This window comes from Vidua macroura, chromosome 10 (genome assembly GCF_024509145.1).
Source record: "Vidua macroura isolate BioBank_ID:100142 chromosome 10, ASM2450914v1, whole genome shotgun sequence".
Classification (NCBI taxonomy): Eukaryota; Metazoa; Chordata; class Aves; order Passeriformes; family Viduidae; genus Vidua; species Vidua macroura.
The window spans coordinates 2,323,974-2,336,674 of NC_071580.1; positions in this window are offsets into that span (position 1 = coordinate 2,323,974).

Below are 12,701 nucleotides of genomic sequence, written 5' to 3' on the forward strand. Positions count from 1 at the left end.
GGAGCCACCTGCTCCTGCTCTTGTTTGAAGTGGAACTTGGGTCTCCTCTCGTGTCACAAATGCTTTGCCTCACTGCCAGCTATCAAATACTAAAATTATTTTATATAATGGAGCCCTTTGTGCTCCTCTGAAGGACCAGCAGGGCTATAATCATTGCCTGAAGGGCTTTAAAATTTCAAGCATTTTTGCTCGATAGCTCTGGGAGGTTTTTCTTTGAAAGAAGTCCTGTGCCAGGGGAGCTGCTCTCCTCTCCACGAGCAGGAGCGCAGGAACTCCTTGTGACACTAATGGCAGCTGTGCCCGCATGAGGTCCCACTAAGAGATTCCACAGAGCAAAGCTGAGCCTCCACAACACAAAATGCAATGGGAAAAAGGTGAAATTGTAAAGAGCCTCCTTCTGATCTTGCCCAAGATCAATTTTAAAGCGATTGAAAGTCGGAAATTGCCGTAGATTCGCTCTTTGTGGCAAAAGCAGTTTGTTTCTTGGATTTCTTTCCCTTTCCTGTAGTCGGCCTCCCTCCCTCTGCTCAGAGGCTGCTCGGGTCCTTCTGGTTCATCACCCAAACGTGCCCTGAGGGCAGGCTGCTGTCACCTCCCGAGCTCCCCTGGCCACTGCTGCCAGGCCCCATCCATCAAGTGAACAGGTTGGAGGAAAACAGGAGCTGCCAGCCTGAAATAAATCACAGCTCTGAGCAGCACCAGCTTCTCGCTCCTGCTTCTCCTGCCTCATCCCTGCCTGAAAGCTTCCCAGCTCTTGGCATGGCTCTGGAAGGAGCTTGGCTTTAGTGCTGAGACTTTTTTTGGCTTTTCCCTGCCAAACAGGCTGGGAATGGTGGGACTGTGGGATCTGGGCCTGCTCAGACCATGGAGACAATGCCTTGTGTTACTGGGTCATCCCTGCGCCAGCTGGGAATTCAAGGTTGGAAGGTGCCCAACCCCAGGCACTTGGAAAAAGTGGCAGTATTGATTTTATTATTTTATTTATTTCTATTAGCTGCTCCCAAGTCAGATAGCAGATTCCATGTCATTCCATGTGTGATCCACATCCAGAGAACAGCGTGAATGTTGTCCCTTTCCCTGATTGAGGAATACCAAGGCTTCTGTGCTGTGGTGGGATTTCTGGGATACAATTTAGTTTGCTCATGACTGAGATGCCTAATGAAGGGAACACTGATGAATGTAGTTATGAAAGGTAGTAAACAAAAACGTGGAAAATAAATCAAATTTGTTGGTTTTGCAGTTGTTGGGCATCAGAAAGTCAGTGGTACAAGACCTAGAAAATGTAAATGAAGGGTGGAAGAGGAGGCTTTCCCTTCCTGCTAAAAAATAAAAAAAGTAGGAGAAAAGAGACTTGGAGTTTTGAAAGCATGCTGTGTTTGATGAATCACAACCACTCTCTTGAATGACTTGACTTAAAGGTACCAGTGCATTGCAAGTTTAATTCCTCTGGTTTGAAACCTTTCTTGAAGCTGTTTTGCTTCAAGGAACACTCAGTGAGTCTGGACAGGATGGAATGGAATGATGAATGGCTCTGTAAACATCCCTGATCATGGTGCACAAACATGGAAACGCTCATGGATTGCCTCGATGGAGGAGAACCAGGAGCTCCTTGGAGCTGGGGCTTGGGAAATGCAGGGTGTGGATGTGTGAGCAGAGCTGCTGTCAACAAAAAGACAATTGAAGTAATTTTTTAATTTCAAAACAATTTTGCATTTCTAACATTGAATTCTAGACATCTAACTTAAACCCATGCCTGCTTCGTTCCTTTTTTCACGTTTTTATTTGTTTTGTAAGATTCGTTTCACTCATTTTTTACCCCACTAAAAGGTGAACTCATGGTTAGCACAATACCCTTAATTTTCTCCTTTTCATTTCTCCTTTTTATAGCGCACCTTGGGACGCCTCTTTGCTCCACACCTTAATTTTAATCATGCACTGAGAGCAGCCTTTGTGTTATTCAGTCAATCTTGGTGGAATTAAAAAATGGAAATTGTTATTTGTCCTAGATGGCTCCATTTCCTGGGGAGCCCATTTGAGATGCAAACACGCCAGGCTTCACTTCCCAGTTTGTAAAGCGAGACTTCCAGGTGTGTCAGGATTACACATGGAGCATTAGGAGGTTTAAAATGTTTTTCCTGTCAGGACGGGAGTCACGGCAATTTCAGGCATTTGATGCAACGCCCCATCCCATGCTCGCTCTAATGGAGGTCGTTATAATGCCTGTTTTGGAAGTGGTGTTATTGATGAGCTGCAGCTCTGCAGAACCCAGATTGCCTTTCCAGTCTGCTTTCTGCTCACAAGTTGTTTTCTCGGTGGGAAATAAATTGTTTTCACTGTGGGAAATGTTGGTTGTTTACTAATAAGTTGTTTTCTCGCTGGGAATAGATTTTGAATGTTAAGATGGAAGATGGGGTTTTGCTTTGTGCTGGTGAAGGAAATACAATAAGCCTCAAGTCCTTCAGCTATGAGGACTTTTTAAACAGAAGATTTACGATGTCATGTGTCAGTCTTGCACCTCATCGGGTTTTACGAGGTCACAGGGAATTGCATCTTGGCAGTCACTCAGAACTGAAGGAATTGTGGTCAAGCAGGCTGCCTGTTGATGGAAGAGGAGCGTGGATTTCTCTGGAACTTGTGCTCATCTGCACCTTTTCCAGGGGAAGATCTGTGTCTTTGATCTGTGTCTTTTCTTTTTTTTTTTTGTTTCATTTCTATCATGGAAGCACAAAGGTTGGAAAAGATCCCCAAAGCTGAGTCCAACCTGTGACTGATCCTCACCTTGTCAACCAGACCAGTGTTTGTAGGTGGAACAGTCCTGAAATCCCCCCACAGTGCAGCTGGATGTGGTGTGGGGATTTGTTTCCTTCACAGCAAACCTCCCTGGATTCATTAAAACTCCAACAAAATCCCTCCTTGTGTGGTGGGAACATTGGATTGACATTTTCTTCTGGAGGTGTTTGGACAGAACGAGCTCTGACTGAAATATGTTCGGTGGAAGAAGGGTTTCATAGCTGGAAAAATGGGATTGAATGGAAAAATAGTCAGAAATTATTTTGCCTCCTATATGTTTCTTCAAATTTTGTTTCTATAGGTCAAAGCAACTTTTTGATGACGTGTTTTTATGTGAGACTTCATCCTAGAATTCATAGAATTGTTGTAGAATAATTTGTGTTGGAATGGGACCTCAAAATTCATCTCATTCCAACCCCCTGCCATGAGTAGGGACACCTTCCACTAGACCAGGGCATGGTATTCAGGAGGAATTTCTTCATGGAAAGGGTTGTTAAACATTGGCAGCGGCTGCCCAGGGAGGTTTGGAGTCCCCATCCCTGGAGGTGGCACTCAGGGTTCTGGGCTGGGGACAAGGAGGGGATCAGCACAGGCTGGGCTTGATGGCCCTGGAGGGCTTTTCCAACCAAAATATTTCTGTGATAGCAGTGAAGTAAAAAAGACCCAATCCAGTCCAGGGAATGCGTCTTTCTTTCTTGGACCAGGGATATGTTGGATATTAGGGAATATTTCTTCACCAAAACAGTTGTCAAGCATTGGAACAGACTGCCAGGGCAGCAGAGGAGTCACCATGCCTGGAAGTGTTCCAAAAAAATGTGTGGATGTGGTGATTTTGGACACAATTTAGCAGTGCTGGTTTAATGGTTGGATTTAATCTTGGAGGCCTTTTCCAGCCTTAATGATTCCATGATTCTGGGAAATATTAAAGGAAGTTTGATACACGTTTTCTGTAACATTTCTGTTCAGGTGAAAGATGAGATTTGTGTGTTTTCAGGAGGTTTTGAATGTGTTAATAATTTTCTGTTGATCAAATGGGGTAAAACTACTGGAGAGGGCTTTTCTGAGGGAGGAACAAGCTGGTTTTCCAGCAGCCAGAACTGGGATGTGCAAACACACTCTACACTTGGACATGTATGGCTCAAAGATGTTTTAAATGGGGAGAAAAAAACAGATTATTTTACCTGGGGGGAAATTGTTTGACTGAGTAGAATACATATTCCCCCAAAAATGGGCTACATGATCCCCATTTCCTTTACTGGAACACTCCCAGAAAAATAAGGGATGTCAAAAATTTGAGATTTTGTGTCTATTGGAGAATTTGCATAGAGTAACTGCAGTTCCTGCTGTAATTCATTGGCTGCCTTCTGTGAACACAGATGTGAGCCCTTGGTGCTCTCCATAAATTCAAAGAATGACTGCAAAAGGATACATCTAAAAAATAAAATAAAAAAAAAAGCAGAGGAAACCAAGGAAAAATCTGGGCAGGGGGTGAAGGGTTTGCCAGATGTGCAGAAGAGAAGTCACAGCAATGAAAGGAAGCAGCTGCTGGAGGGTGGGATCTTCCTTCCAGGCTGGGAGAAAGTTCTTGGGGTCAGCTCAGGGCCTTGCTGGGCCACCAGAAACTTCTCCTTGATTCCCGAATCATGGAATCATTCAGGTTGGAAAAGCCCTCCAAGATTTTGGTGTTGAACCATTCCCTAGCACTGCCAATCCCACCAGTGCCCCGTGTCCCCAGGTGCCACACCCACACAGCTCTGAAATCCCACCAGGGATGTTGGGAAAGGAAGAATTTTGGAGGGAAAGGATATTTAAGTGCTTGGAGTAGCAATTCAGATTTGGGTATGTAAAAGGAAGTCCAGGATCTCTGTGTGGCAAAATGGAATTTGAATTTGTTTTCCAAACTGAGCCATACAAAATTCTTCTCTCAACCACAGGATGCAAAGGAAATGGTTTAGGTCACTTTCCTTTTGGGTTGGTTTTTTTTTTTCCTTTTTTTTTGAATTTTATTTAAAAAAAATTATTTGGGTTTCTAAATTGTATTTTATTTTGTCTCCATCCTTGCAGCTCTTTGCCTTTTTTGGAAACTCCTGTGTTTCCATTCAGTTGTCTGTTCTCTAGAGCCAAGAGTCCTGGAATTACAGAACTCTTTAGGCTGGAAAAGCCCTCTGAGTCCAACCTTTAACCCAGCACTGCCAACCTGTGTCCCTCACTGCCACCACTCGTTTTCTACCCAGTTTTGGTGGCTTTCCTCAGGTTTTTCTCCATCCACTCCGTATTTTAACAAATTGGGATGCCCAAAATGCAGCTCAGTGCTCCAGGTGATGACTCCCCAGGGACACAGGGAGAGGGAACATCCTTATCTCTCCTTCCCCCTTGCTTTTGATATCAGTTTAGATCTGTCTGATAAAAAGCTGTCACCACCTAAAGCCACCACACTGGGGCTGGAGGGAGGGGCACATGCTGGCATTTGGATGCCAGTAAATATTTAGAAAGGTAAAAGGGCTAAAATGGGAATTTTGTGGTGTTGGAGCAGAGGAACAGATGGATTTCTGCTGTGGTTTCATTTAGGTTAAGGGAAATCTAATTAACAAAAATTACAGCATAGAGTCTGGAATTAGTGCTGTATTCACAGAAACTATGATTTTTACATTAAAAAAGGTAATTATCTGTTCCTGTGAAGCAATAGAGGAGACATAAGAGCTGTCAGAGGGCATTTGGTGTATTTTACTATGGAATTTTATTGCTAAATCTAATTATAATAATGATTTTTTTTTTCAGTGATGGTGAGGCTGAGGGGATTGCTTCTGAAATGAGGAGCAGTGATTCCTATTTAGCAGTCTTCCAAGGAATTCATCAGGGCTTCTTAGGCTTTGTTTTGTGGGCATAGCTGGGAAAAATAATCCAAGTGGATTTTTCAAATGGGTTATTTGAATTGAGTTTTGAATTGTAGACAACCAGAGATTGAGAATTCAAGTCTTAAATTGGCCTTAGAGACAAATTAAGCAAAACTGAAATAAAGCTTTAATTCTGAATGTCTGAGAGGCTCCATAGTTGTTAAGGCAATTTTAACTAATCCCCTTTAAGTTGATATTCCCAGTTAATTTGGATTTATATCTCAGTGTCGCTGTGCTGACAAACCCTGATATAAAATCCATGTTAAAATGAGCTTTTTGTAGGGATAAAGTGGAATTTTGTTGTGCATCTCAATGGAATGGTACCGCTTTGCTGAAATCCAGAGTGTTTTCCCTCTTGCTGTAATTGTGACAAGGCAAATATTTGTGCTTTGGATGACCAATTTTAATTTCTAATTAATTGATTATTCAGGGGTGTTCTTGAAATTTTTTCTTTTCTCTGGAACAAGCCTTACCTTTGTCAGGCAAAATTTAAAACTCTATAATTTTACTGGGACCCTGAACATTTTTTAATTTAAAAATGTGGCTTTGTACATTCAGAGATTGCATCATGTACAAAACTTTATAAACATCCCCGTAAAAACGATTTACAGAACTTTATAAATAATACACCTTGAGAAACAATTTACGAACACGTTTAAAAATCACTCTGGAGGAGAGGCGTGGTCTGAAAAGCTGGAGAGAAAAGCTCAGCTTGTGCTCGTGCTGGGTCTGAGCCTGTTCAGCAAGAGCAGAGTCACGTCCTGGGTGGCATTTAATGATTTTGTCATTGTTCTGACATTGCTCTCACCGTTGTTTGTTTATCCAACCTGCCTGAGGCGCCGGAGCTCGTTGGGAGCTTTGACAACCAAAGTTCTTCCCAGGAACAGATTTGGAGCCAGGCAGGGCTCATGGGCTGGCTGGGCTCTGTGACAAAGGATGATCCATGGGGATGAGCTTCCCCGTTTATATTTCTGTGGAGATGGTCAAGGTGATGGAATGAGCTCGGAAATATCCGTAACGGCTCATCGGGGATCTAAAGACCTTCGTGCTTAAAGATTTTTCAGTTCATTAAGAAATCCAAGTGAGTAAAAGTTAACTACTCAATAATCACTGAGTTCTGAAGACAATTTGCCATCAGATTAGGTTGGATATTGAGAGGGAAGGACTCTCTCACACTTGAACTCCTATAAAAGCACGTTTGAGGGACGTTTTTCCTCCCCTGGTGAGCAGCACATGTTCAGATTTATCCAGGTGATGTTTCCACCCTGGAATATCAGCCGTGTGCCCTAGAAAAAGCTTGCCAATCATCTCCCCACTTGATCTTTGGAGTTAAATTGGGAAGTGCTATTTTCCCTGGGTTTCATGTGGAAGGGAGGCAAGGGAGCTCAAGGATGTGAGATGGCTCCCATGGGTTTGGCCGGCTCTTTGAATCCTCTGAAATTCCAACATCTCTTCAATGGAAGAGTTTGATCACGAGAAGAGGAAATTCATTCTTCTCATTGATCATGAGAAGAGAAAATTCAGGGTCAAATATTTTTGCAGCTCAAGCTGCATTTGCGGCAATTTCAGGATGAAGCTGTTTGACTTTGGCACAGTCTCTTAAGGTGTGGTAAATTTGGCAATTTTCCTAAATTTAGACTAACAGGGCTTCAATATCTTGGAATAAACTTCACATCTTAAATATTTACAGCTGTTGTTAACACCTGAGTAACTGAGCTGCTACTGCCTGAACAAAATTAAATGTCAGCTAAAACAAGAGTTACTGTTTAATGGCATGAAAGAAACTGAACTGTGGCTCATGAATTTCTGATTTTAGAAGATTTAGTTGTTACCCCTCCATTATTTATTGTCACTTTTTTGATATTATATTGGAATTTCCTTCTCACCCAACTATATTTTTACTTCAATTCTTAGCCTTGTTTTTCACATAATAAACTTCATTAGTGAGTAGGATTTAGCCTGAATTTTTATGTAGCTTATCCAAACTGAAGCACATCAACCACGAGCCTCTAAAAACGCTGGAATGGGAATGTTTACAGACTTCTGACAAATACTGAGCTGTTGATTGCAGAGAGATTTTTATGAGTGAGTAGCAAATGTTTCTGGAGAGATCATTTACAGCGAGGCTGCTCTGATTGAGTTATTTGCTGCATTTCTGTGTTGATTTTTAAAATTTTTTTTTATTATTGTTGTTTGTTTTCTCCAAGGGAAGTCACAATAAAAGATGAGTCTGAAAATAGGCCTCGTGTCTGGTGGTAATGGATGCACTGCTATAAATAGTGTGATTTCTGGGGGCTTTTTGGATGTCACAGTGAAATCAATCTTGGGATAATTATGCTGCTCTGAAGAAGCTGGAGCATCAGCTTAGTCCTTTATGTGTGAATATACAGGAGTGACTTTACTGATAGTACAATAATTGGACATTATGAAAACTGTTCAGCATCATCCCTAAGTGTGGAAGTGCCTGCAAGTGTAACAAACTCAGATTTGATCTGATATCAGCAGCTTTTTCATAGGTGGGGGTCCTTCTTTGCCTCTATCACCAGTAATGTAAGAAAATTTCATCGTAATGCAAGCAGCAATCAAAAAGTCTTAATATTTTTGTTTCCTTCCAAAGGGAAATGAAGTGTGAATGACATATTTGGTCCCATTTTACCAGTGCATTTGTTAGAAATGTTTTCTTCTTAAATGGTTTTAGGAGGGTGCTCTTCTTATCTGTGATCTGAGTCTTGTGTGTCTCATGTAAGATTTTTACATCAAAACAATTATTAAATAAGAAAGAGTTTTTTTGGTTAAAAAAACCCCCAATAATCCTGGATTAAATTTTGAATCTGAATCTCTTAGGACTAAGAAAGTACTCACCCAAAAAGACCAGTAACATTCATGTTAATATTTGTTTTAAAGGGAGGATAGTTTTGGGAACTCCAGGTAAATTCCTCCACTAAAAATACGGGAAGAAGTTTTGTTTTCCTGTTCAGCTTGGCTCTGGAATGTGGTGCTAACAGAGAGAAAAGAGATTCCTTGTTAATACTTTGTAATTATTTTCTAGTTCTGCACCAAGGATATTGGGTTTTCATTGTACAAGGCAGTTGTACATAAAAAGCTGGAAAAGATAATGGAATGACTGGAAAGAAAATCATCTTGTGGATGTTTTTAAGTCCTTCCCATGGTTGGCATTGTGGGGGTTGCTCCTTGGGCCAGTCTGGCTGATGTCACTCAAATATTTGGGTGCCTCCCAGGAGCAGTAGTCAGTGATTTTACAGTAGAGAAACTGTTAATCCATTTCCCTGCCTTATGTGCACACAGACTTTATGTGCATATGGATCCAAGGAGAGTGAAGATTTCAAGAGAAAGCTCAAAAATGACATTTCTTGCACCTTCATGGCTATTAAAATAAGAGCATTTGAGTCCAGTCCTATCCACAGACAAGTTATAAATAGGTTCCAGCGAGAAAATTATTTGTCGCCAGCAATTATTAAAAACTTTCCAGTTAAATCCAAGTTATAACCTCCTCCTTAAAAACAGAGAGGCCTGAATTATTATTTTAGGTTTCATCTGGGTCATTTTCAAACATGAATAAAACATTTCCCTTGCACAAATCATTCATCTCCATGAAGCCTTCAGGAAGGGTTGCAGAAATGACCAGCAGAGGTGAAGATGTTCATGCAGATTTCGTGGTGATGGAAAAGCTTTTTTAGAAACAAGGGGGGAAAGCAGAATGTGAGAAGAAATCCATCAAGGGAGGGGGGAGAAATGAAGTGCTTTACTCAAATGGCACCACGACTGAATTAGTCAGGGGCTGAAGGTTTATTTCCAACAAAATATGTTCACCCAGCTATTAAGAGTGTCCTCATGAGGAATTCCTGCTGTGTGGGACATCAGTCACAGGCCAATCTCCTGGCTTGTATTGAAATTGCTGGGTGAAAAGGTGATTTCGAGTCCCCAGTGATTGTTACTGGATTATACATCAGGGCAGAGTGAAATGGCAAAGCTTTATTGTCTGACACTGCATTGCAAAATTGGTATTAGCTTAAATCACGTTGGTTGGTCATAAATCAGAGACACGCGGGTAAAAAATGAATATACACAAGCCTTTATTGCTGTGGCTTTGTTTGTGGCTTTTTCCACTAATTCCTGCTTAAAATTCAGCTCTGGCTGCTGGAAAAGCAATCCCAAACCCATCAGTAGCTGTAAGGACCTGATAGGAGCAGTGATTTGGGGGAGCTGCTGCAAATATTTGTGGGTGGGCGCTGGCTCCGCAAAAATCACAGAGGAATAATTTGCAAATAGAAAATTTAACTGCAAAGCTCATCTCTGGGTGCTTAATTCCTTGATCTGATGGGGAGTAAATCAGAAAGTTGGACACTTGGACTCTTCCAAGGATGGGGCAGCCACAGCTTCTCTGGGCACCCTGTGCCACGGCCTCCCCACCCTCACAGGGAGGAATTTCTTCCCAAAATCCCATCAATCCCTGCCCTCTGGCAGTGGGAAGCCATTCCCTGTGTCCTGACACTCCATGAAAAATAAAACTTTACCAAAAAATCAGTTCACCAATGGCATCACAACCCAGCAAAACTTTGGCTAACTGAAGACACAGGCCCAGAGCCAGGAGCCTTCCTCTGGGTCTGTAGCTTTTCCTGGCTAATATTTAATGGTTTTTAAGCAGAAACAAAGTAAGAAAAATAAGTTTATGAAGGAAGATTTAATTATTTTTTTTTCCTTTTACATTTTAATTTCTTGGGATATCTGGTTAAAATTCAAGAGTCCTCTCAGATTTTTATGTATTTACTTTTGTAGTCACCGTGCAGGTTTTGGCCTGTAAGAATGGGGTTCCACACCTGACTACAGTAATGAGTCATAAAGTCCACATAGAAATGATTTTAAAAATCCCCTTGCTATTAATTGGAGTGATATTATTGCTCTGTATGTAATTTCATTTGGGCTTTGGAGGATTAATTTACTGGAAGTGTCTGAATTGCAACAGAAATGCTGATTGTACTGAAATTACCTTAAATGAGTCAGGCAAAAATGGGTTTTTACAGTCAAGCTCCTTCTGCTCCTTTTCTTTTTCTTTGAAAGTTTCCCCTGCTTTTCTACTTGCTTGGTCCTTATAAAAATATTCAAGTTCTACTTGCTTCTTGGAGATCTGGAAAGTCTTAATCCAGCACAATTTGATTTTAAATGCTCAGCTACACTCTGGGTTTGCAATTGGTATCTAAATATCTGTGAAGTGAAAATTTGGGGGTAGGAAGTGGAGTCAATTCCATGGGAATGAGCTGAACTGGGAACCACCTACGAGCACCAACCTCTGGTCTTGATTCTCCCTAGTTTTTTTTAGCCATTATTCCAGAAACTTCAACACTTCAACAATCTGTGGTGCCTCTGTGTTCCACAAATCAATTTTGGTTTGTATTCGTGACTTTTTGCTCCAATATGTGTCAGTAGTGATGACAGATTTCTGGGATACAAGGATCTGCCGGCCATCCTGAGGTATTCCAAGGTTTTTTTTTAGTGTGATGGGGAAGTGCTTCCCTATTATTATTGGCTCAGCTGGCAAAACCAAATCAGTTTTACAGCTGCAGCCTGAAATCTTAATTCAAGCCCCTGGTTCCAAGCAGAGTTTTTGACATTTCTGTTCTTCCCGGTGTCAGTTTTTGGGTAATTGCTGCGTGTTTATGGAAGCGTTGGTTTGGAAAACCCGGGAAGCTGGAGTCCATAGCAGCCAATTAACACTAGTTAACAGCTGTTCAAAGGGATAATTGCCTGATGTTAGCATCACCTAACGTTATTTTTAATGCTAATTCTGCCCAATTTACTCCCCCAAAACACGGGTATGTTTCCAAACGTGACAACTGCAATATTTGTGCTCCTGCCAGCTGCACACTGGAGCTGGAGGATTTTGTGGCTCTGCTGGTAAAATCAGAGCTGAATGTTCCTTGCTGAAGGACCCTCTCCCGAATGGAGATGTTGTGGTGTCACATTTATCCTCTTCTCCCCGGGAATTTCCTGGTAGGATTGGAAAGCCAGAAGGAAACAAGCCACAAAAACTACCACAGCCCAGCAGATAGCTCATTTTTTGTTAGTTTTTTTTCTAGAAAATTGGGACTACAGAGTAATTCCCACCCTTTTTAATGAACTTTACGCTGTATCCATAGTCCTGTTCACTCAAACTTGCTTGGAGAATTACAAGATTACATCTATAATTTTTCTTTTAAATCCAGCCTCTTGATTTCTGTGAATTCCAGAAATGTGGTTTTAATTTTTTTTTTTTTTTTTTAAGATTTATTTGCTCCATAACCTCCCGCTAACAGCAGCCTAAATTTTACCACTTCATATAAATGACTCGTTCCTCAGCTTCTCTACAGTTGTACAAAATGAATAAAGCAGCATAAATTACCCATTTAGGAAAGGTCTTATTGAATGTTAACATTTTCCATCCAGGATCAAATTGAAATAATTGCCTGAAAGGAAAACGCCTAAAACAAATGATGGGTCTTGAAAATAGAAATCATAGTTTCAAACAGAAATAGAAAGAGAGCCCTTCAGAAACTGTGGTAAATGAATGGTTGGTTTAGGTGGGAAGTGGGGATTTATTAGCTTGGGTAGATTGTGATGAAAGATACCTGTGAAAATAATTGGTCTCATTTTGGGAAAATCAGGCAGTCCATTAAAACTGCTGTACACCATGATCACAGGAATACTAATTTGGCTCGTGAGTTCCTGGGATTTTTAGCACTCCCTGGACCAGTGTAAATTCCAGCCAAGAGAAGATAATTCAGGTCACCCAGAGTCTTTTGTTGGTGCATCTCTGCATCCCCAGGAAGATTCCTGTGTGGGAATGATGGGAATCCCTCTGAGCCCCTGGGAGCCTCTCCTGAGGTTCCAAGTGCAGGCAGGGAGATATCAAGAATTAATGTGGCGTATTTACAATTAATTTTGGGGTAAAATTAGACAGAAAATGGAGTTTAACTTCCCAAACAGTGCCTGAGCAACGCCCAGCCCATGTACAGAGCAGGA